The following is a 22,851-nucleotide window of genomic DNA, read 5'->3' as shown; positions in this document are numbered from 1 at the left end:
GAAATGACATTTTCTGCATTTTAAGATAATTTCATAATGAGTGGAAACTCTTACTTGACAATGTTTGAAATAATAGAGATTGTTACTAAAGTGCTTTGTAGGTCAGATAAAGAAATCATCAGGTCCCAACGAGATTAGAACTCGGATCTCTGAATTAAGTGATCAAAAGTGCTTGCCATTACACCAAGTTACCCCTTTCCAAGAGGTTTTTGGAAATAATTCTCTCAGACTTTAGGCCATAAAAGAGTCAATTTGAATTGCATTTATCTGATGGCACCCTGCAACATATTTATTTTGGTTTAAACAGGTAAACACTTGTGTTAAAAAAAAAGAATTTGGAACAAGATTTTTTATCTGATTTATATGCAGAATTAAGTGCATGCTTTGTAAGTTTGTCCAAAGAACCGTGAATTTGGTGAACCTTTGCCTAGTTTCCAAAATAAATGTACAGGAATAAATTTAATAGTGTGCTGATTCACAGATTGAATTTTTTCAGTATTTTAGGGGGATAGCGTAGTAACCGAAATCTGTCATTTTACTATGTTTGCAGCACAAGAGAACACAAAAAAGTGCTTTGTAGGTGAAAAATAGAGACCATGAGATGTCACTGACATTTGAACTTGCCTCTCATCAACCTCCTGGCCACAATAACCTCTTGAAATCTAGTGCTCAGGTGGAGATTTTATTTCTGTATTTTGTAGGGATTTAAAAGTCGCTGAGAACAGTCATTTGACTATATTTGTAATAAGATAGATTATGAAGAAAGTGCTTGGTTAGTGAGAAAAAGAAGTCATTAGGTGTTATTGATAATTAAACATCAGAACACCTTAACAACTTGGCTACAAATAAGTGTTTAACACAGCCACAACTCCAAGTGCTTAGCTGAACATTAATTGCTCCATATTTAGAAGGATCTGCAAAGTCACTGAGAGCTGTCATTCGACTATGATTTTAACATGAGTCATTTTCTTTAAAGTATTTAGCAGATAAGTAAATAATGGAAATATTGGATTAACAGACAGTATGTCAATGATTAAAGATTCAAGCTTCTCTTCCAAATACTTGTGCATTATTACCCGATCTCACATTTTCTCTGTAATGACGACAAGCTAAAAAATTGTTGCCAGCGCATGAAATCTTGAATGGATCACTCTGCCATTGACATTCAACTACCACTTGCTAAATAATTTAAATAACCCTCATACGCTGCTGTCCATTTTTCTCTTTCCAGGATTAAATTTAAGATTGATACAAGGTGTAATAACAATTAATCAACCATGCGCATTTTACAGTGAAGATGACAAACTAAACCGTAGTCGGCAGGATTTGAACCTGCGCGGGGAAACCCCAATGGATTTCAAGTCCATCACCTTAACCACTCGGCCACGACTACTGGTGATGAAAAATGTGTTTGCTGGAAATGACATTTTCTGCATTTTAAGATAATTTCATAATGAGTGGAAACTCTTACTTGACAATGTTTGAAATAATAGAGATTGTTACTAAAGTGCTTTGTAGGTCAGATAAAGAAATCATCAGGTCCCAACGAGATTAGAACTCGGATCTCTGAATTAAGTGATCAAAAGTGCTTGCCATTACACCAAGTTACCCCTTTCCAAGAGGTTTTTGGAAATAATTCTCTCAGACTTTAGGCCATAAAAGAGTCAATTTGAATTGCATTTATCTGATGGCACCCTGCAACATATTTATTTTGGTTTAAACAGGTAAACACTTGTGTTAAAAAAAAAGAATTTGGAACAAGATTTTTTATCTGATTTATATGCAGAATTAAGTGCATGCTTTGTAAGTTTGTCCAAAGAACCGTGAATTTGGTGAACCTTTGCCTAGTTTCCAAAATAAATGTACAGGAATAAATTTAATAGTGTGCTGATTCACAGATTGAATTTTTTCAGTATTTTAGGGGGATAGCGTAGTAACCGAAATCTGTCATTTTACTATGTTTGCAGCACAAGAGAACACAAAAAAGTGCTTTGTAGGTGAAAAATAGAGACCATGAGATGTCACTGACATTTGAACTTGCCTCTCATCAACCTCCTGACCACAATAACCTCTTGAAATCTAGTGCTCAGGTGGAGATTTTATTTCTGTATTTTGTAGGGATTTAAAAGTCGCTGAGAACAGTCATTTGACTATATTTGTAATAAGATAGATTATGAAGAAAGTGCTTGGTTAGTGAGAAAAAGAAGTCATTAGGTGTTATTGATAATTAAACATCAGAACACCTTAACAACTTGGCTACAAATAAGTGTTTAACACAGCCACAACTCCAAGTGCTTAGCTGAACATTAATTGCTCCATATTTAGAAGGATCTGCAAAGTCACTGAGAGCTGTCATTCGACTATGATTTTAACATGAGTCATTTTCTTTAAAGTGTTTAGCAGATAAGTAAATAATGGAAATATTGGATTAACAGACAGTATGTCAATGATTAAAGATTCAAGCTTCTCTTCCAAATACTTGTGCATTATTACCCGATCTCACATTTTCTCTGTAATGACGACAAGCTAAAAAATTGTTGCCAGCGCATGAAATCTTGAATGGATCACTCTGCCATTGACATTCAACTACCACTTGCTAAATAATTTAAATAACCCTCATACGCTGCTGTCCATTTTTCTGTCCATTTTTCTCTTTCCAGGATTAAATTTAAGATTGATACAAGGTGTAATAACAATTAATCAACCATGCGCATCTTACAGTGAAGATGACAAACTAAACCGTAGTCGGCAGGATTTGAACCTGCGTGGGGAAACCCCAATAGATTTCAAGTCCATCGCCTTAACCACTCGGCCACGACTACTGGTGATGAAAAATGTGTTTGCTGGAAATGACATTTTCTGCATTTTAAGATAATTTCATAATGAGTGGAAACTCTTACTTGACAATGTTTGAAATAATAGAGATTGTTACTAAAGTGCTTTGTAGGTCAGATAAAGAAATCATCAGGTCCCAACGAGATTAGAACTCGGATCTCTGAATTAAGTGATCAAAAGTGCTTGCCATTACACCAAGTTACCCCTTTCCAAGAGGTTTTTGGAAATAATTCTCTCAGACTTTAGGCCATAAAAGAGTCAATTTGAATTGCATTTATCTGATGGCACCCTGCAACATATTTATTTTGGTTTAAACAGGTAAACACTTGTGTTAAAAAAAAAGAATTTGGAACAAGATTTTTTATCTGATTTATATGCAGAATTAAGTGCATGCTTTGTAAGTTTGTCCAAAGAACCGTGAATTTGGTGAACCTTTGCCTAGTTTCCAAAATAAATGTACAGGAATAAATTTAATAGTGTGCTGATTCACAGATTGAATTTTTTCAGTATTTTAGGGGGATAGCGTAGTAACCGAAATCTGTCATTTTACTATGTTTGCAGCACAAGAGAACACAAAAAAGTGCTTTGTAGGTGAAAAATAAAGACCATGAGATGTCACTGACATTTGAACCTGCCTCTCATCAACCTCCTGACCACAATAACCTCTTGAAATCTAGTGCTCAGGGGGAGATTTTATTTCTGTATTTTGTAGGGATTTAAAAGTCGCTGAGAACAGTCATTTGACTATATTTGTAATAAGATAGATTATGAAGAAAGTGCTTGGTTAGTGAGAAAAAGAAGTCATTAGGTGTTATTGATAATTAAACATCAGAACACCTTAACAACTTGGCTACAAATAAGTGTTTAACACAGTCACAACTCCAAGTGCTTAGCTGAACATTAATTGCTCCATATTTAGAAGGATCTGCAAAGTCACTGAGAGCTGTCATTCGACTATGATTTTAACATGAGTCATTTTCTTTAAAGTGTTTAGCAGATAAGTAAATAATGGAAATATTGGATTAACAGACAGTATGTCAATGATTAAAGATTCAAGCTTCTCTTCCAAATACTTGTGCATTATTACCCGATCTCACATTTTCTCTGTAATGACGACAAGCTAAAAAATTGTTGCCAGCGCATGAAATCTTGAATGGATCACTCTGCCATTGACATTCAACTACCACTTGCTAAATAATTTAAATAACCCTCATACGCTGCTGTCCATTTTTCTGTCCATTTTTCTCTTTCCAGGATTAAATTTAAGATTGATACAAGGTGTAATAACAATTAATCAACCATGCGCATCTTACAGTGAAGATGACAAACTAAACCGTAGTCGGCAGGATTTGAACCTGCGCGGGGAAACCCCAATGGATTTCAAGTCCATCACCTTAACCACTCGGCCACGACTACTGGTGATGAAAAATGTGTTTGCTGGAAATGACATTTTCTGCATTTTAAGATAATTTCATAATGAGTGGAAACTCTTACTTGACAATGTTTGAAATAATAGAGATTGTTACTAAAGTGCTTTGTAGGTCAGATAAAGAAATCATCAGGTCCCAACGAGATTAGAACTCAGATCTCTGAATTAAGTGATCAAAAGTGCTTGCCATTACACCAAGTTACCCCTTTCCAAGAGGTTTTTGGAAATAATTCTCTCAGACTTTAGGCCATAAAAGAGTCAATTTGAATTGCATTTATCTGATGGCACCCTGCAACATATTTATTTTGGTTTAAACAGGTAAACACTTGTGTTAAAAAAAAAGAATTTGGAACAAGATTTTTTATCTGATTTATATGCAGAATTAAGTGCATGCTTTGTAAGTTTGTCCAAAGAACCGTGAATTTGGTGAACCTTTGCCTAGTTTCCAAAATAAATGTACAGGAATAAATTTAATAGTGTGCTGATTCACAGATTGAATTTTTTCAGTATTTTAGGGGGATAGCGTAGTAACCGAAATCTGTCATTTTACTATGTTTGCAGCACAAGAGAACACAAAAAAGTGCTTTGTAGGTGAAAAATAGAGACCATGAGATGTCACTGACATTTGAACTTGCCTCTCATCAACCTCCTGACCACAATAACCTCTTGAAATCTAGTGCTCAGGTGGAGATTTTATTTCTGTATTTTGTAGGGATTTAAAAGTCGCTGAGAACAGTCATTTGACTATATTTGTAATAAGATAGATTATGAAGAAAGTGCTTGGTTAGTGAGAAAAAGAAGTCATTAGGTGTTATTGATAATTAAACATCAGAACACCTTAACAACTTGGCTACAAATAAGTGTTTAACACAGCCACAACTCCAAGTGCTTAGCTGAACATTAATTGCTCCATATTTAGAAGGATCTGCAAAGTCACTGAGAGCTGTCATTCGACTATGATTTTAACATGAGTCATTTTCTTTAAAGTGTTTAGCAGATAAGTAAATAATGGAAATATTGGATTAACAGACAGTATGTCAATGATTAAAGATTCAAGCTTCTCTTCCAAATACTTGTGCATTATTACCCGATCTCACATTTTCTCTGTAATGACGACAAGCTAAAAAATTGTTGCCAGCGCATGAAATCTTGAATGGATCACTCTGCCATTGACATTCAACTACCACTTGCTAAATAATTTAAATAACCCTCATACGCTGCTGTCCATTTTTCTGTCCATTTTTCTCTTTCCAGGATTAAATTTAAGATTGATACAAGGTGTAATAACAATTAATCAACCATGCGCATCTTACAGTGAAGATGACAAACTAAACCGTAGTCGGCAGGATTTGAACCTGCGCGGGGAAACCCCAATGGATTTCAAGTCCATCGCCTTAACCACTCGGCCACGACTACTGGTGATGAAAAATGTGTTTGCTGGAAATGACATTTTCTGCATTTTAAGATAATTTCATAATGAGTGGAAACTCTTACTTGACAATGTTTGAAATAATAGAGATTGTTACTAAAGTGCTTTGTAGGTCAGATAAAGAAATCATCAGGTCCCAATGAGATTAGAACTCGGATCTCTGAATTAAGTGATCAAAAGTGCTTGCCATTACACCAAGTTATCCCTTTCCAAGAGGTTTTTGGAAATAATTCTCTCAGACTTTAGGCCATAAAAGAGTCAATTTGAATTGCATTTATCTGATGGCACCCTGCAACATATTTATTTTGGTTTAAACAGGTAAACACTTGTGTTAAAAAAAAAGAATTTGGAACAAGATTTTTTATCTGATTTATATGCAGAATTAAGTGCATGCTTTGTAAGTTTGTCCAAAGAACCGTGAATTTGGTGAACCTTTGCCTAGTTTCCAAAATAAATGTACAGGAATAAATTTAATAGTGTGCTGATTCACAGATTGAATTTTTTCAGTATTTTAGGGGGATAGCGTAGTAACCGAAATCTGTCATTTTACTATGTTTGCAGCACAAGAGAACACAAAAAAGTGCTTTGTAGGTGAAAAATAGAGACCATGAGATGTCACTGACATTTGAACTTGCCTCTCATCAACCTCCTGACCACAATAACCTCTTGAAATCTAGTGCTCAGGTGGAGATTTTATTTCTGTATTTTGTAGGGATTTAAAAGTCGCTGAGAACAGTCATTTGACTATATTTGTAATAAGATAGATTATGAAGAAAGTGCTTGGTTAGTGAGAAAAAGAAGTCATTAGGTGTTATTGATAATTAAACATCAGAACACCTTAACAACTTGGCTACAAATAAGTGTTTAACACAGCCACAACTCCAAGTGCTTAGCTGAACATTAATTGCTCCATATTTAGAAGGATCTGCAAAGTCACTGAGAGCTGTCATTCGACTATGATTTTAACATGAGTCATTTTCTTTAAAGTGTTTAGCAGATAAGTAAATAATGGAAATATTGGATTAACAGACAGTATGTCAATGATTAAAGATTCAAGCTTCTCTTCCAAATACTTGTGCATTATTACCCGATCTCACATTTTCTCTGTAATGACGACAAGCTAAAAAATTGTTGCCAGCGCATGAAATCTTGAATGGATCACTCTGCCATTGACATTCAACTACCACTTGCTAAATAATTCAAATAACCCTCATACGCTGCTGTCCATTTTTCTCTTTCCAGGATTAAATTTAAGATTGATACAAGGTGTAATAACAATTAATCAACCATGCGCATCTTACAGTGAAGATGACAAACTAAACCGTAGTCGGCAGGATTTGAACCTGCGCGGGGAAACCCCAATGGATTTCAAGTCCATCACCTTAACCACTCGGCCACGACTACTGGTGATGAAAAATGTGTTTGCTGGAAATGACATTTTCTGCATTTTAAGATAATTTCATAATGAGTGGAAACTCTTACTTGACAATGTTTGAAATAATAGAGATTGTTACTAAAGTGCTTTGTAGGTCAGATAAAGAAATCATCAGGTCCCAACGAGATTAGAACTCGGATCTCTGAATTAAGTGATCAAAAGTGCTTGCCATTACACCAAGTTACCCCTTTCCAAGAGGTTTTTGGAAATAATTCTCTCAGACTTTAGGCCATAAAAGAGTCAATTTGAATTGCATTTATCTGATGGCACCCTGCAACATATTTATTTTGGTTTAAACAGGTAAACACTTGTGTTAAAAAAAAAGAATTTGGAACAAGATTTTTTATCTGATTTATATGCAGAATTAAGTGCATGCTTTGTAAGTTTGTCCAAAGAACCGTGAATTTGGTGAACCTTTGCCTAGTTTCCAAAATAAATGTACAGGAATAAATTTAATAGTGTGCTGATTCACAGATTGAATTTTTTCAGTATTTTAGGGGGATAGCGTAGTAACCGAAATCTGTCATTTTACTATGTTTGCAGCACAAGAGAACACAAAAAAGTGCTTTGTAGGTGAAAAATAGAGACCATGAGATGTCACTGACATTTGAACTTGCCTCTCATCAACCTCCTGACCACAATAACCTCTTGAAATCTAGTGCTCAGGTGGAGATTTTATTTCTGTATTTTGTAGGGATTTAAAAGTCGCTGAGAACAGTCATTTGACTATATTTGTAATAAGATAGATTATGAAGAAAGTGCTTGGTTAGTGAGAAAAAGAAGTCATTAGGTGTTATTGATAATTAAACATCAGAACACCTTAACAACTTGGCTACAAATAAGTGTTTAACACAGCCACAACTCCAAGTGCTTAGCTGAACATTAATTGCTCCATATTTAGAAGGATCTGCAAAGTCACTGAGAGCTGTCATTCGACTATGATTTTAACATGAGTCATTTTCTTTAAAGTGTTTAGCAGATAAGTAAATAATGGAAATATTGGATTAACAGACAGTATGTCAATGATTAAAGATTCAAGCTTCTCTTCCAAATACTTGTGCATTATTACCCGATCTCACATTTTCTCTGTAATGACGACAAGCTAAAAAATTGTTGCCAGCGCATGAAATCTTGAATGGATCACTCTGCCATTGACATTCAACTACCACTTGCTAAATAATTTAAATAACCCTCATACGCTGCTGTCCATTTTTCTGTCCATTTTTCTCTTTCCAGGATTAAATTTAAGATTGATACAAGGTGTAATAACAATTAATCAACCATGCGCATCTTACAGTGAAGATGACAAACTAAACCATAGTCGGCAGGATTTGAACCTGCGCGGGGAAACCCCAATGGATTTCAAGTCCATCGCCTTAACCACTTGGCCACGACTACTGGTGATGAAAAATGTGTTTGCTGGAAATGACATTTTATGCATTTTAAGATAATTTCATAATGAGTGGAAACTCTTACTTGACAATGTTTGAAATAATAGAGATTGTTACTAAAGTGCTTTGTAGGTCAGATAAAGAAATCATCAGGTCCCAATGAGATTAGAACTCGGATCTCTGAATTAAGTGATCAAAAGTGCTTGCCATTACACCAAGTTATCCCTTTCCAAGAGGTTTTTGGAAATAATTCTCTCAGACTTTAGGCCATAAAAGAGTCAATTTGAATTGCATTTATCTGATGGCACCCTGCAACATATTTATTTTGGTTTAAACAGGTAAACACTTGTGTTAAAAAAAAAGAATTTGGAACAAGATTTTTTATCTGATTTATATGCAGAATTAAGTGCATGCTTTGTAAGTTTGTCCAAAGAACCGTGAATTTGGTGAACCTTTGCCTAGTTTCCAAAATAAATGTACAGGAATAAATTTAATAGTGTGCTGATTCACAGATTGAATTTTTTCAGTATTTTAGGGGGATAGCGTAGTAACCGAAATCTGTCATTTTACTATGTTTGCAGCACAAGAGAACACAAAAAAGTGCTTTGTAGGTGAAAAATAGAGACCATGAGATGTCACTGACATTTGAACTTGCCTCTCATCAACCTCCTGACCACAATAACCTCTTGAAATCTAGTGCTCAGGTGGAGATTTTATTTCTGTATTTTGTAGGGATTTAAAAGTCGCTGAGAACAGTCATTTGACTATATTTGTAATAAGATAGATTATGAAGAAAGTGCTTGGTTAGTGAGAAAAAGAAGTCATTAGGTGTTATTGATAATTAAACATCAGAACACCTTAACAACTTGGCTACAAATAAGTGTTTAACACAGCCACAACTCCAAGTGCTTAGCTGAACATTAATTGCTCCATATTTAGAAGGATCTGCAAAGTCACTGAGAGCTGTCATTCGACTATGATTTTAACATGAGTCATTTTCTTTAAAGTGTTTAGCAGATAAGTAAATAATGGAAATATTGGATTAACAGACAGTATGTCAATGATTAAAGATTCAAGCTTCTCTTCCAAATACTTGTGCATTATTACCCGATCTCACATTTTCTCTGTAATGACGACAAGCTAAAAAATTGTTGCCAGCGCATGAAATCTTGAATGGATCACTCTGCCATTGACATTCAACTACCACTTGCTAAATAATTTAAATAACCCTCATACGCTGCTGTCCATTTTTCTGTCCATTTTTCTCTTTCCAGGATTAAATTTAAGATTGATACAAGGTGTAATAACAATTAATCAACCATGCGCATCTTACAGTGAAGATGACAAACTAAACCGTAGTCGGCAGGATTTGAACCTGCGCGGGGAAACCCCAATGGATTTCAAGTCCATCACCTTAACCACTCGGCCACGACTACTGGTGATGAAAAATGTGTTTGCTGGAAATGACATTTTCTGCATTTTAAGATAATTTCATAATGAGTGGAAACTCTTACTTGACAATGTTTGAAATAATAGAGATTGTTACTAAAGTGCTTTGTAGGTCAGATAAAGAAATCATCAGGTCCCAACGAGATTAGAACTCGGATCTCTGAATTAAGTGATCAAAAGTGCTTGCCATTACACCAAGTTACCCCTTTCCAAGAGGTTTTTGGAAATAATTCTCTCAGACTTTAGGCCATAAAAGAGTCAATTTGAATTGCATTTATCTGATGGCACCCTGCAACATATTTATTTTGGTTTAAACAGGTAAACACTTGTGTTAAAAAAAAAGAATTTGGAACAAGATTTTTTATCTGATTTATATGCAGAATTAAGTGCATGCTTTGTAAGTTTGTCCAAAGAACCGTGAATTTGGTGAACCTTTGCCTAGTTTCCAAAATAAATGTACAGGAATAAATTTAATAGTGTGCTGATTCACAGATTGAATTTTTTCAGTATTTTAGGGGGATAGCGTAGTAACCGAAATCTGTCATTTTACTATGTTTGCAGCACAAGAGAACACAAAAAAGTGCTTTGTAGGTGAAAAATAGAGACCATGAGATGTCACTGACATTTGAACTTGCCTCTCATCAACCTCCTGACCACAATAACCTCTTGAAATCTAGTGCTCAGGTGGAGATTTTATTTCTGTATTTTGTAGGGATTTAAAAGTCGCTGAGAACAGTCATTTGACTATATTTGTAATAAGATAGATTATGAAGAAAGTGCTTGGTTAGTGAGAAAAAGAAGTCATTAGGTGTTATTGATAATTAAACATCAGAACACCTTAACAACTTGGCTACAAATAAGTGTTTAACACAGCCACAACTCCAAGTGCTTAGCTGAACATTAATTGCTCCATATTTAGAAGGATCTGCAAAGTCACTGAGAGCTGTCATTCGACTATGATTTTAACATGAGTCATTTTCTTTAAAGTGTTTAGCAGATAAGTAAATAATGGAAATATTGGATTAACAGACAGTATGTCAATGATTAAAGATTCAAGCTTCTCTTCCAAATACTTGTGCATTATTACCCGATCTCACATTTTCTCTGTAATGACGACAAGCTAAAAAATTGTTGCCAGCGCATGAAATCTTGAATGGATCACTCTGCCATTGACATTCAACTACCACTTGCTAAATAATTTAAATAACCCTCATACGCTGCTGTCCATTTTTCTGTCCATTTTTCTCTTTCCAGGATTAAATTTAAGATTGATACAAGGTGTAATAACAATTAATCAACCATGCGCATCTTACAGTGAAGATGACAAACTAAACCGTAGTCGGCAGGATTTGAACCTGCGCGGGGAAACCCCAATGGATTTCAAGTCCATCACCTTAACCACTCGGCCACGACTACTGGTGATGAAAAATGTGTTTGCTGGAAATGACATTTTCTGCATTTTAAGATAATTTCATAATGAGTGGAAACTCTTACTTGACAATGTTTGAAATAATAGAGATTGTTACTAAAGTGCTTTGTAGGTCAGATAAAGAAATCATCAGGTCCCAACGAGATTAGAACTCGGATCTCTGAATTAAGTGATCAAAAGTGCTTGCCATTACACCAAGTTACCCCTTTCCAAGAGGTTTTTGGAAATAATTCTCTCAGACTTTAGGCCATAAAAGAGTCAATTTGAATTGCATTTATCTGATGGCACCCTGCAACATATTTATTTTGGTTTAAACAGGTAAACACTTGTGTTAAAAAAAAAGAATTTGGAACAAGATTTTTTATCTGATTTATATGCAGAATTAAGTGCATGCTTTGTAAGTTTGTCCAAAGAACCGTGAATTTGGTGAACCTTTGCCTAGTTTCCAAAATAAATGTACAGGAATAAATTTAATAGTGTGCTGATTCACAGATTGAATTTTTTCAGTATTTTAGGGGGATAGCGTAGTAACCGAAATCTGTCATTTTACTATGTTTGCAGCACAAGAGAACACAAAAAAGTGCTTTGTAGGTGAAAAATAGAGACCATGAGATGTCACTGACATTTGAACTTGCCTCTCATCAACCTCCTGACCACAATAACCTCTTGAAATCTAGTGCTCAGGTGGAGATTTTATTTCTGTATTTTGTAGGGATTTAAAAGTCGCTGAGAACAGTCATTTGACTATATTTGTAATAAGATAGATTATGAAGAAAGTGCTTGGTTAGTGAGAAAAAGAAGTCATTAGGTGTTATTGATAATTAAACATCAGAACACCTTAACAACTTGGCTACAAATAAGTGTTTAACACAGCCACAACTCCAAGTGCTTAGCTGAACATTAATTGCTCCATATTTAGAAGGATCTGCAAAGTCACTGAGAGCTGTCATTCGACTATGATTTTAACATGAGTCATTTTCTTTAAAGTGTTTAGCAGATAAGTAAATAATGGAAATATTGGATTAACAGACAGTATGTCAATGATTAAAGATTCAAGCTTCTCTTCCAAATACTTGTGCATTATTACCCGATCTCACATTTTCTCTGTAATGACGACAAGCTAAAAAATTGTTGCCAGCGCATGAAATCTTGAATGGATCACTCTGCCATTGACATTCAACTACCACTTGCTAAATAATTTAAATAACCCTCATACGCTGCTGTCCATTTTTCTGTCCATTTTTCTCTTTCCAGGATTAAATTTAAGATTGATACAAGGTGTAATAACAATTAATCAACCATGCGCATCTTACAGTGAAGATGACAAACTAAACCGTAGTCGGCAGGATTTGAACCTGCGCGGGGAAACCCCAATGGATTTCAAGTCCATCGCCTTAACCACTCGGCCACGACTACTGGTGATGAAAAATGTGTTTGCTGGAAATGACATTTTCTGCATTTTAAGATAATTTCATAATGAGTGGAAACTCTTACTTGACAATGTTTGAAATAATAGAGATTGTTACTAAAGTGCTTTGTAGGTCAGATAAAGAAATCATCAGGTCCCAACGAGATTAGAACTCGGATCTCTGAATTAAGTGATCAAAAGTGCTTGCCATTACACCAAGTTACCCCTTTCCAAGAGGTTTTTGGAAATAATTCTCTCAGACTTTAGGCCATAAAAGAGTCAATTTGAATTGCATTTATCTGATGGCACCCTGCAACATATTTATTTTGGTTTAAACAGGTAAACACTTGTGTTAAAAAAAAAGAATTTGGAACAAGATTTTTTATCTGATTTATATGCAGAATTAAGTGCATGCTTTGTAAGTTTGTCCAAAGAACCGTGAATTTGGTGAACCTTTGCCTAGTTTCCAAAATAAATGTACAGGAATAAATTTAATAGTGTGCTGATTCACAGATTGAATTTTTTCAGTATTTTAGGGGGATAGCGTAGTAACCGAAATCTGTCATTTTACTATGTTTGCAGCACAAGAGAACACAAAAAAGTGCTTTGTAGGTGAAAAATAGAGACCATGAGATGTCACTGACATTTGAACTTGCCTCTCATCAACCTCCTGACCACAATAACCTCTTGAAATCTAGTGCTCAGGTGGAGATTTTATTTCTGTATTTTGTAGGGATTTAAAAGTCGCTGAGAACAGTCATTTGACTATATTTGTAATAAGATAGATTATGAAGAAAGTGCTTGGTTAGTGAGAAAAAGAAGTCATTAGGTGTTATTGATAATTAAACATCAGAACACCTTAACAACTTGGCTACAAATAAGTGTTTAACACAGCCACAACTCCAAGTGCTTAGCTGAACATTAATTGCTCCATATTTAGAAGGATCTGCAAAGTCACTGAGAGCTGTCATTCGACTATGATTTTAACATGAGTCATTTTCTTTAAAGTGTTTAGCAGATAAGTAAATAATGGAAATATTGGATTAACAGACAGTATGTCAATGATTAAAGATTCAAGCTTCTCTTCCAAATACTTGTGCATTATTACCCGATCTCACATTTTCTCTGTAATGACGACAAGCTAAAAAATTGTTGCCAGCGCATGAAATCTTGAATGGATCACTCTGCCATTGACATTCAACTACCACTTGCTAAATAATTTAAATAACCCTCATACGCTGCTGTCCATTTTTCTGTCCATTTTTCTCTTTCCAGGATTAAATTTAAGATTGATACAAGGTGTAATAACAATTAATCAACCATGCGCATCTTACAGTGAAGATGACAAACTAAACCGTAGTCGGCAGGATTTGAACCTGCGCGGGGAAACCCCAATGGATTTCAAGTCCATCACCTTAACCACTCGGCCACGACTACTGGTGATGAAAAATGTGTTTGCTGGAAATGACATTTTCTGCATTTTAAGATAATTTCATAATGAGTGGAAACTCTTACTTGACAATGTTTGAAATAATAGAGATTGTTACTAAAGTGCTTTGTAGGTCAGATAAAGAAATCATCAGGTCCCAACGAGATTAGAACTCGGATCTCTGAATTAAGTGATCAAAAGTGCTTGCCATTACACCAAGTTACCCCTTTCCAAGAGGTTTTTGGAAATAATTCTCTCAGACTTTAGGCCATAAAAGAGTCAATTTGAATTGCATTTATCTGATGGCACCCTGCAACATATTTATTTTGGTTTAAACAGGTAAACACTTGTGTTAAAAAAAAAGAATTTGGAACAAGATTTTTTATCTGATTTATATGCAGAATTAAGTGCATGCTTTGTAAGTTTGTCCAAAGAACCGTGAATTTGGTGAACCTTTGCCTAGTTTCCAAAATAAATGTACAGGAATAAATTTAATAGTGTGCTGATTCACAGATTGAATTTTTTCAGTATTTTAGGGGGATAGCGTAGTAACCGAAATCTGTCATTTTACTATGTTTGCAGCACAAGAGAACACAAAAAAGTGCTTTGTAGGTGAAAAATAGAGACCATGAGATGTCACTGACATTTGAACTTGCCTCTCATCAACCTCCTGGCCACAATAACCTCTTGAAATCTAGTGCTCAGGTGGAGATTTTATTTCTGTATTTTGTAGGGATTTAAAAGTCGCTGAGAACAGTCATTTGACTATATTTGTAATAAGATAGATTATGAAGAAAGTGCTTGGTTAGTGAGAAAAAGAAGTCATTAGGTGTTATTGATAATTAAACATCAGAACACCTTAACAACTTGGCTACAAATAAGTGTTTAACACAGCCACAACTCCAAGTGCTTAGCTGAACATTAATTGCTCCATATTTAGAAGGATCTGCAAAGTCACTGAGAGCTGTCATTCGACTATGATTTTAACATGAGTCATTTTCTTTAAAGTGTTTAGCAGATAAGTAAATAATGGAAATATTGGATTAACAGACAGTATGTCAATGATTAAAGATTCAAGCTTCTCTTCCAAATACTTGTGCATTATTACCCGATCTCACATTTTCTCTGTAATGACGACAAGCTAAAAAATTGTTGCCAGCGCATGAAATCTTGAATGGATCACTCTGCCATTGACATTCAACTACCACTTGCTAAATAATTTAAATAACCCTCATACGCTGCTGTCCATTTTTCTCTTTCCAGGATTAAATTTAAGATTGATACAAGGTGTAATAACAATTAATCAACCATGCGCATCTTACAGTGAAGATGACAAACTAAACCGTAGTCGGCAGGTGTTATTAATAATTAAACATCAGAACACCTTAACAACTTGGCTACAAATAAGTGTTTAACACAGCCACAACTCCAAGTGCTTAGCTGAACATTAATTGCTCCATATTTAGAAGGATCTGCAAAGTCACTGAGAGCTGTCATTCGACTATGATTTTAACATGAGTCATTTTCTTTAAAGTGTTTAGCAGATAAGTAAATAATGGAAATATTGGATTAACAGACAGTATGTCAATGATTAAAGATTCAAGCTTCTCTTCCAAATACTTGTGCATTATTACCCGATCTCACATTTTCTCTGTAATGACGACAAGCTAAAAAATTGTTGCCAGCGCATGAAATCTTGAATGGATCACTCTGCCATTGACATTCAACTACCACTTGCTAAATAATTTAAATAACCCTCATACGCTGCTGTCCATTTTTCTCTTTCCAGGATTAAAGTTAAGATTGATACAAGGTGTAATAACAATTAATCAACCATGCGCATCTTACAGTGAAGATGACAAACTAAACCGTAGTCGGCAGGATTTGAACCTGCGCGGGGAAACCCCAATGGATTTCAAGTCCATCGCCTTAACCACTCGGCCACGACTACTGGTGATGAAAAATGTGTTTGCTGGAAATGACATTTTCTGCATTTAAAGATAATTTCATAATGAGTGGAAACTCTTACTTGACAATGTTTGAAATAATAGAGATTGTTACTAAAGTGCTTTGTAGGTCAGATAAAGAAATCATCAGGTCCCAACGAGATTAGAACTCGGATCTCTGAATTAAGTGATCAAAAGTGCTTGCCATTACACCAAGTTACCCCTTTCCAAGAGGTTTTTGGAAATAATTCTCTCAGACTTTAGGCCATAAAAGAGTCAATTTGAATTGCATTTATCTGATGGCACCCTGCAACATATTTATTTTGGTTTAAACAGGTAAACACTTGTGTTAAAAAAAAAGAATTTGGAACAAGATTTTTTATCTGATTTATATGCAGAATTAAGTGCATGCTTTGTAAGTTTGTCCAAAGAACCGTGAATTTGGTGAACCTTTGCCTAGTTTCCAAAATAAATGTACAGGAATAAATTTAATAGTGTGCTGATTCACAGATTGAATTTTTTCAGTATTTTAGGGGGATAGCGTAGTAACCGAAATCTGTCATTTTACTATGTTTGCAGCACAAGAGAACACAAAAAAGTGCTTTGTAGGTGAAAAATAGAGACCATGAGATGTCACTGACATTTGAACTTGCCTCTCATCAACCTCCTGACCACAATAACCTCTTGAAATATAGTGCTCAGGTGGAGATTTTATTTCTGTATTTTGTAGGGATTTAAAAGTCGCTGAGAACAGTCATTTGACTATATTTGTAATAAGATAGATTATGAAGAAAGTGCTTGGTTAGTGAGAAAAAGAAGTCATTAGGTGTTATTGATAATTAAACATCAGAACACCTTAACAACTTGGCTACAAATAAGTGTTTAACACAGCCACAACTCCAAGTGCTTAGCTGAACATTAATTGCTCCATATTTAGAAGGATCTGCAAAGTCACTGAGAGCTGTCATTCGACTATGATTTTAACATGAGTCATTTTCTTTAAAGTGTTTAGCAGATAAGTAAATAATGGAAATATTGGATTAACAGACAGTATGTCAATGATTAAAGATTCAAGCTTCTCTTCCAAATACTTGTGCATTATTACCCGATCTCACATTTTCTCTGTAATGACGACAAGCTAAAAAATTGTTGCCAGCGCATGAAATCTTGAATGGATCACTCTGCCATTGACATTCAACTACCACTTGCTAAATAATTTAAATAACCCTCATACGCTGCTGTCCATTTTTCTCTTTCCAGGATTAAATTTAAGATTGATACAAGGTGTAATAACAATTATTCAACCATGCGCATCTTACAGTGAAGATGACAAACTAAACCGTAGTCGGCAGGATTTGAACCTGCGCGGGGAAACCCCAATGGATTTCAAGTCCATCGCCTTAACCACTCGGCCACGACTACTGGTGATGAAAAATGTGTTTGCTGGAAATGACATTTTCTGCATTTTAAGATAATTTCATAATGAGTGGAAACTCTTACTTGACAATGTTTGAAATAATAGAGATTGTTACTAAAGTGCTTTGTAGGTCAGATAAAGAAATCATCAGGTCCCAACGAGATTAGAACTCGGATCTCTGAATTAAGTGATCAAAAGTGCTTGCCATTACACCAAGTTACCCCTTTCCAAGAGGTTTTTGGAAATAATTCTCTCAGACTTTAGGCCATAAAAGAGTCAATTTGAATTGCATTTATCTGATGGCACCCTGCAACATATTTATTTTGGTTTAAACAGGTAAACACTTGTGTTAAAAAAAAAGAATTTGGAACAAGATTTTTTATCTGATTTATATGCAGAATTAAGTGCATGCTTTGTAAGTTTGTCCAAAGAACCGTGAATTTGGTGAACCTTTGCCTAGTTTCCAAAATAAATGTACAGGAATAAATTTAATAGTGTGCTGATTCACAGATTGAATTTTTTCAGTATTTTAGGGGGATAGCGTAGTAACCGAAATCTGTCATTTTACTATGTTTGCAGCACAAGAGAACACAAAAAAGTGCTTTGTAGGTGAAAAATAGAGACCATGAGATGTCACTGACATTTGAACTTGCCTCTCATCAACCTCCTGGCCACAATAACCTCTTGAAATCTAGTGCTCAGGTGGAGATTTTATTTCTGTATTTTGTAGGGATTTAAAAGTCGCTGAGAACAGTCATTTGACTATATTTGTAATAAGATAGATTATGAAGAAAGTGCTTGGTTAGTGAGAAAAAGAAGTCATTAGGTGTTATTGATAATTAAACATCAGAACACCTTAACAACTTGGCTACAAATAAGTGTTTAACACAGCCACAACTCCAAGTGCTTAGCTGAACATTAATTGCTCCATATTTAGAAGGATCTGCAAAGTCACTGAGAGCTGTCATTCGACTATGATTTTAACATGAGTCATTTTCTTTAAAGTGTTTAGCAGATAAGTAAATAATGGAAATATTGGATTAACAGACAGTATGTCAATGATTAAAGATTCAAGCTTCTCTTCCAAATACTTGTGCATTATTACCCGATCTCACATTTTCTCTGTAATGACGACAAGCTAAAAAATTGTTGCCAGCGCATGAAATCTTGAATGGATCACTCTGCCATTGACATTCAACTACCACTTGCTAAATAATTTAAATAACCCTCATACGCTGCTGTCCATTTTTCTGTCCATTTTTCTCTTTCCAGGATTAAATTTAAGATTGATACAAGGTGTAATAACAATTAATCAACCATGCGCATCTTACAGTGAAGATGACAAACTAAACCGTAGTCGGCAGGATTTGAACCTGCGCGGGGAAACCCCAATGGATTTCAAGTCCATCGCCTTAACCACTCGGCCACGACTACTGGTGATGAAAAATGTGTTTGCTGGAAATGACATTTTCTGCATTTTAAGATAATTTCATAATGAGTGGAAACTCTTACTTGACAATGTTTGAAATAATAGAGATTGTTACTAAAGTGCTTTGTAGGTCAGATAAAGAAATCATCAGGTCCCAACGAGATTAGAACTCGGATCTCTGAATTAAGTGATCAAAAGTGCTTGCCATTACACCAAGTTACCCCTTTCCAAGAGGTTTTTGGAAATAATTCTCTCAGACTTTAGGCCATAAAAGAGTCAATTTGAATTGCATTTATCTGATGGCACCCTGCAACATATTTATTTTGGTTTAAACAGGTAAACACTTGTGTTAAAAAAAAAGAATTTGGAACAAGATTTTTTATCTGATTTATATGCAGAATTAAGTGCATGCTTTGTAAGTTTGTCCAAAGAACCGTGAATTTGGTGAACCTTTGCCTAGTTTCCAAAATAAATGTACAGGAATAAATTTAATAGTGTGCTGATTCACAGATTGAATTTTTTCAGTATTTTAGGGGGATAGCGTAGTAACCGAAATCTGTCATTTTACTATGTTTGCAGCACAAGAGAACACAAAAAAGTGCTTTGTAGGTGAAAAATAGAGACCATGAGATGTCACTGACATTTGAACTTGCCTCTCATCAACCTCCTGACCACAATAACCTCTTGAAATCTAGTGCTCAGGTGGAGATTTTATTTCTGTATTTTGTAGGGATTTAAAAGTCGCTGAGAACAGTCATTTGACTATATTTGTAATAAGATAGATTATGAAGAAAGTGCTTGGTTAGTGAGAAAAAGAAGTCATTAGGTGTTATTGATAATTAAACATCAGAACACCTTAACAACTTGGCTACAAATAAGTGTTTAACACAGCCACAACTCCAAGTGCTTAGCTGAACATTAATTGCTCCATATTTAGAAGGATCTGCAAAGTCACTGAGAGCTGTCATTCGACTATGATTTTAACATGAGTCATTTTCTTTAAAGTGTTTAGCAGATAAGTAAATAATGGAAATATTGGATTAACAGACAGTATGTCAATGATTAAAGATTCAAGCTTCTCTTCCAAATACTTGTGCATTATTACCCGATCTCACATTTTCTCTGTAATGACGACAAGCTAAAAAATTGTTGCCAGCGCATGAAATCTTGAATGGATCACTCTGCCATTGACATTCAACTACCACTTGCTAAATAATTTAAATAACCCTCATACGCTGCTGTCCATTTTTCTGTCCATTTTTCTCTTTCCAGGATTAAATTTAAGATTGATACAAGGTGTAATAACAATTAATCAACCATGCGCATCTTACAGTGAAGATGACAAACTAAACCGTAGTCGGCAGGATTTGAACCTGCGCGGGGAAACCCCAATGGATTTCAAGTCCATCACCTTAACCACTCGGCCACGACTACTGGTGATGAAAAATGTGTTTGCTGGAAATGACATTTTCTGCATTTTAAGATAATTTCATAATGAGTGGAAACTCTTACTTGACAATGTTTGAAATAATAGAGATTGTTACTAAAGTGCTTTGTAGGTCAGATAAAGAAATCATCAGGTCCCAACGAGATTAGAACTCGGATCTCTGAATTAAGTGATCAAAAGTGCTTGCCATTACACCAAGTTACCCCTTTCCAAGAGGTTTTTGGAAATAATTCTCTCAGACTTTAGGCCATAAAAGAGTCAATTTGAATTGCATTTATCTGATGGCACCCTGCAACATATTTATTTTGGTTTAAACAGGTAAACACTTGTGTTAAAAAAAAAGAATTTGGAACAAGATTTTTTATCTGATTTATATGCAGAATTAAGTGCATGCTTTGTAAGTTTGTCCAAAGAACCGTGAATTTGGTGAACCTTTGCCTAGTTTCCAAAATAAATGTACAGGAATAAATTTAATAGTGTGCTGATTCACAGATTGAATTTTTTCAGTATTTTAGGGGGATAGCGTAGTAACCGAAATCTGTCATTTTACTATGTTTGCAGCACAAGAGAACACAAAAAAGTGCTTTGTAGGTGAAAAATAGAGACCATGAGATGTCACTGACATTTGAACTTGCCTCTCATCAACCTCCTGGCCACAATAACCTCTTGAAATCTAGTGCTCAGGTGGAGATTTTATTTCTGTATTTTGTAGGGATTTAAAAGTCGCTGAGAACAGTCATTTGACTATATTTGTAATAAGATAGATTATGAAGAAAGTGCTTGGTTAGTGAGAAAAAGAAGTCATTAGGTGTTATTGATAATTAAACATCAGAACACCTTAACAACTTGGCTACAAATAAGTGTTTAACACAGCCACAACTCCAAGTGCTTAGCTGAACATTAATTGCTCCATATTTAGAAGGATCTGCAAAGTCACTGAGAGCTGTCATTCGACTATGATTTTAACATGAGTCATTTTCTTTAAAGTGTTTAGCAGATAAGTAAATAATGGAAATATTGGATTAACAGACAGTATGTCAATGATTAAAGATTCAAGCTTCTCTTCCAAATACTTGTGCATTATTACCCGATCTCACATTTTCTCTGTAATGACGACAAGCTAAAAAATTGTTGCCAGCGCATGAAATCTTGAATGGATCACTCTGCCATTGACATTCAACTACCACTTGCTAAATAATTTAAATAACCCTCATACGCTGCTGTCCATTTTTCTGTCCATTTTTCTCTTTCCAGGATTAAATTTAAGATTGATACAAGGTGTAATAACAATTAATCAACCATGCGCATCTTACAGTGAAGATGACAAACTAAACCGTAGTCGGCAGGATTTGAACCTGTGCGGGGAAACCCTAATGGATTTCAAGTCCATCACCTTAACCACTCGGCCACGACTACTGGTGATGAAAAATGTGTTTGCTGGAAATGACATTTTCTGCATTTTAAGATAATTTCATAATGAGTGGAAACTCTTACTTGACAATGTTTGAAATAATAGAGATTGTTACTAAAGTGCTTTGTAGGTCAGATAAACAAATCATCAGGTCCCAACGAGATTAGAACTCGGATCTCTGAATTAAGTGATCAAAAGTGCTTGCCATTACACCAAGTTACCCCTTTCCAAGAGGTTTTTGGAAATAATTCTCTCAGACTTTAGGCCATAAAAGAGTCAATTTGAATTGCATTTATCTGATGGCACCCTGCAACATATTTATTTTGGTTTAAACAGGTAAACACTTGTGTTAAAAAAAAAGAATTTGGAACAAGATTTTTTATCTGATTTATATGCAGAATTAAGTGCATGCTTTGTAAGTTTGTCCAAAGAACCGTGAATTTGGTGAACCTTTGCCTAGTTTCCAAAATAAATGTACAGGAATAAATTTAATAGTGTGCTGATTCACAGATTGAATTTTTTCAGTATTTTAGGGGGATAGCGTAGTAACCGAAATCTGTCATTTTACTATGTTTGCAGCACAAGAGAACACAAAAAAGTGCTTTGTAGGTGAAAAATAGAGACCATGAGATGTCACTGACATTTGAACTTGCCTCTCATCAACCTCCTGGCCACAATAACCTCTTGAAATATAGTGCTCAGGTGGAGATTTTATTTCTGTATTTTGTAGGGATTTAAAAGTCGCTGAGAACAGTCATTTGACTATATTTGTAATAAGATAGATTATGAAGAAAGTGCTTGGTTAGTGAGAAAAAGAAGTCATTAGGTGTTATTGATAATTAAACATCAGAACACCTTAACAACTTGGCTACAAATAAGTGTTTAACACAGCCACAACTCCAAGTGCTTAGCTGAACATTAATTGCTCCATATTTAGAAGGATCTGCAAAGTCACTGAGAGCTGTCA

At 35.0% G+C, this 22,851-nt stretch overlaps 15 non-coding genes across 15 annotated transcripts; all 15 read right to left on the bottom strand.

Annotated features, from left to right (window-relative positions):
• Positions 1-1,311: 1,311 nt before the first annotated feature.
• TRNAS-UGA (transfer RNA serine (anticodon UGA)) lies at positions 1,312-1,393 on the bottom strand. Its single transcript has one exon. It is a non-coding gene; the product is annotated as a tRNA-Ser (tRNA).
• Positions 1,394-2,740: 1,347 nt separating this feature from the next.
• On the bottom strand, positions 2,741-2,822 carry TRNAS-UGA (transfer RNA serine (anticodon UGA)). The gene has a single exon. It is a non-coding gene; the product is annotated as a tRNA-Ser (tRNA).
• A 1,347-nt stretch (positions 2,823-4,169) lies between these two features.
• Positions 4,170-4,251, bottom strand: TRNAS-UGA (transfer RNA serine (anticodon UGA)). The gene has a single exon. It is a non-coding gene; the product is annotated as a tRNA-Ser (tRNA).
• A 1,347-nt stretch (positions 4,252-5,598) lies between these two features.
• On the bottom strand, positions 5,599-5,680 carry TRNAS-UGA (transfer RNA serine (anticodon UGA)). Its single transcript has one exon. It is a non-coding gene; the product is annotated as a tRNA-Ser (tRNA).
• Positions 5,681-7,015: 1,335 nt separating this feature from the next.
• Positions 7,016-7,097, bottom strand: TRNAS-UGA (transfer RNA serine (anticodon UGA)). The gene has a single exon. It is a non-coding gene; the product is annotated as a tRNA-Ser (tRNA).
• A 1,347-nt stretch (positions 7,098-8,444) lies between these two features.
• Positions 8,445-8,526, bottom strand: TRNAS-UGA (transfer RNA serine (anticodon UGA)). The gene has a single exon. It is a non-coding gene; the product is annotated as a tRNA-Ser (tRNA).
• Positions 8,527-9,873: 1,347 nt separating this feature from the next.
• On the bottom strand, positions 9,874-9,955 carry TRNAS-UGA (transfer RNA serine (anticodon UGA)). The gene has a single exon. It is a non-coding gene; the product is annotated as a tRNA-Ser (tRNA).
• A 1,347-nt stretch (positions 9,956-11,302) lies between these two features.
• TRNAS-UGA (transfer RNA serine (anticodon UGA)) lies at positions 11,303-11,384 on the bottom strand. Its single transcript has one exon. It is a non-coding gene; the product is annotated as a tRNA-Ser (tRNA).
• A 1,347-nt stretch (positions 11,385-12,731) lies between these two features.
• TRNAS-UGA (transfer RNA serine (anticodon UGA)) lies at positions 12,732-12,813 on the bottom strand. The gene has a single exon. It is a non-coding gene; the product is annotated as a tRNA-Ser (tRNA).
• Positions 12,814-14,160: 1,347 nt separating this feature from the next.
• TRNAS-UGA (transfer RNA serine (anticodon UGA)) lies at positions 14,161-14,242 on the bottom strand. Its single transcript has one exon. It is a non-coding gene; the product is annotated as a tRNA-Ser (tRNA).
• Positions 14,243-16,103: 1,861 nt separating this feature from the next.
• TRNAS-UGA (transfer RNA serine (anticodon UGA)) lies at positions 16,104-16,185 on the bottom strand. The gene has a single exon. It is a non-coding gene; the product is annotated as a tRNA-Ser (tRNA).
• A 1,335-nt stretch (positions 16,186-17,520) lies between these two features.
• Positions 17,521-17,602, bottom strand: TRNAS-UGA (transfer RNA serine (anticodon UGA)). The gene has a single exon. It is a non-coding gene; the product is annotated as a tRNA-Ser (tRNA).
• Positions 17,603-18,949: 1,347 nt separating this feature from the next.
• Positions 18,950-19,031, bottom strand: TRNAS-UGA (transfer RNA serine (anticodon UGA)). Its single transcript has one exon. It is a non-coding gene; the product is annotated as a tRNA-Ser (tRNA).
• Positions 19,032-20,378: 1,347 nt separating this feature from the next.
• On the bottom strand, positions 20,379-20,460 carry TRNAS-UGA (transfer RNA serine (anticodon UGA)). Its single transcript has one exon. It is a non-coding gene; the product is annotated as a tRNA-Ser (tRNA).
• Positions 20,461-21,807: 1,347 nt separating this feature from the next.
• TRNAS-UGA (transfer RNA serine (anticodon UGA)) lies at positions 21,808-21,889 on the bottom strand. The gene has a single exon. It is a non-coding gene; the product is annotated as a tRNA-Ser (tRNA).
• Between the last annotated feature and the right edge of the window lie 962 nt (positions 21,890-22,851).

The sequence above is a fragment of the Mixophyes fleayi genome, chromosome 10, assembly GCF_038048845.1.
Source record: "Mixophyes fleayi isolate aMixFle1 chromosome 10, aMixFle1.hap1, whole genome shotgun sequence".
NCBI lineage: Eukaryota > Metazoa > Chordata > Amphibia > Anura > Limnodynastidae > Mixophyes > Mixophyes fleayi.
The sequence above is the reverse complement of the archived record's forward strand: the minus strand, read 5'-3'. Positions and strand labels throughout refer to the sequence as shown.